This window comes from Xenia sp. Carnegie-2017, unplaced genomic scaffold, assembly GCF_021976095.1.
Source record: "Xenia sp. Carnegie-2017 unplaced genomic scaffold, XeniaSp_v1 HiC_scaffold_4, whole genome shotgun sequence".
NCBI lineage: Eukaryota > Metazoa > Cnidaria > Anthozoa > Malacalcyonacea > Xeniidae > Xenia > Xenia sp. Carnegie-2017.
In genome coordinates, this window is record NW_025813504.1 from 6,230,613 (window position 1) to 6,232,817 (window position 2,205).

Here is a 2,205-nt window from a genome sequence, read left to right on the forward strand (position 1 = left end):
TCTTTACTAAGTCGAGCGCGCTTAGCTTCAGTTGCAAACTTCTTACTTATTTTTGAGCATTACTGGCATCACCGGATATCTCATTTTTGTAACATAGCTCGTGACATTGGTTAACGTTTAACTAACAATAATAAAACATTGTGAACATGTTAAAAAGACAAACTTTCTTTTGATGAAAGTGATATACAACTCGGCATATTTCCATAACCATCAAAAGAATTCGACATAATTTCTGATAATGTCTCCGAAAAATCTAATCGTCTGCTATTTCGATTTTTGATGACAGTTTTTCTTGAGGTAATCCATTTCATGGCCTTCAATGCCAAAATAGAAATCTTAATCCAGCGATGATTTAAAAACTGTAACGGAAAGCGGAAGTAAATTTAACAATTTTGATGACGTAGCGGTGATTGAGGCGAAATCAAAAACAATGGGCGGCGGTTACTAGAGGCCTGTAGTAAAATTGCCACCGAAGGTGAAATTTGTTCCAAAATCCAGCAAATATAAAGCATTAAATGGTAGAAAGACAAATTTCTTGTTTAGTTTCTTTATTCATGAATAGACAGCGATCCCTACATTTAGAATTGATAAATGTACACATTTCCTGTACACACAATACAATGACGTAAGAACCAGATAACAAATACGGCTAACCTGACGTTTACTCCTCATTTGACTCTGAAGATGACTACCACTAAGTTAAATTAAAGTATGATCTTCGCACTTTGCTGGACAATTTAAGCAATCGTCTCAGGAACCTGAAAAAATCAGGTGACTCAACGGGATTCGAACCCATGACCTCTGCGGTGCCGGTGCAGTGCTCTGACCAACTGAGCTATGAAGTCACACAGTGGTGAGCAGGTCAATATTGTTTGGCTCATGTTTTCTCGTGAAAGGAATGTCGTATGAATGTTTTATGCAGTGCGGTGTTTGAAATTAAATGAAGATCATATCAGGTTCCTGAGACGATTGCTTAAATTGTGCAGCAAAGTGCGACGATCATATCTTCATTTAATTTCAAACACCGCACTGCATAAAACATTCATACGACATTCCTTTCACGAGAAAACATGAACCAAACAATATTGACCTGCTCACCACTGTGTGACTTCATAGCTCAGTTGGTCAGAGCACTGCACCGGCACCGCAGAGGTCATGGGTTCGAATCCCGTTGAGTCACCTGATTTTTTCAGGTTCCTGAGACGATTGCTTAAATTGTCCAGCAAAGTGCGAAGATCATATCTTCATTTAATTTCAAACACCGCACTGCATAAAACATTCATACTACCACTAAGGTTGTCGAAACGTCAGTCAACAACAACAAAAGCAGTCCTTCTCAGGACTATACCAACCTGGACGATCTACATTTACAAACATGTAACGATACTCCCCGGTTCAAACCATTTACTTCATTTAGAATTGAGTTGTTTATAGATGTCATAATAATAGAAAGGCATTTATTAATGCAGTGGATGTAATTTATACGCCGTTAATACTGTTTTTTCCACAAAGGCGCGCGTATCTTGTTATTCTTCATCGCTTTGATTGGCAATATTATAACGTAAAATAAACTCATTGCAAACATTTTTTCATAATTTATCTCCTATGTAAAAAAATGTTATTATTTGCACTTTAGGAAAAAAAAATTGCGGCTGGATTTCCTTGTGACCATATTTACCAAATCACCTTAATCACAATGCAAAATGCAGAGAAAAAGACGTGTCCCAACTCTTACAAATACATTGCTCGGGCGGTTACCACCAAAAATACCGTGCATATGAAATGAAACAACGTAAAGTGAAAAGATTTAATTCAAACACGAACGGCTCATGGTGTTTATAAGTGATTGAACGTCGTTTACTGGGTTCAATAGACATGTTAAGAAATGATTCACACTAAACAATGTGATATTACTCAGCATGTTTTGCAATAGTTTAACACGTTGTATTGAGATGACTCCTTCAGCATGCAAATGATACATTGCGTTTTGAAACGATTTCTTGTCATCCACAACAATTCATGAGAATGTGAAATGATTCGATTTTCTATTAAAAAATTCAATGCCATTGCTAACGACTGAAAGTTGTTAGAAATGATTCACCGAAATTTGAAACGATCTGTTGCTGTATAGCGAACTGACTCAAGATGTTTTTGAATGACGTAATTTGTGTGGTCTCAATATGAGCTGTTGGGAAACGATACAGT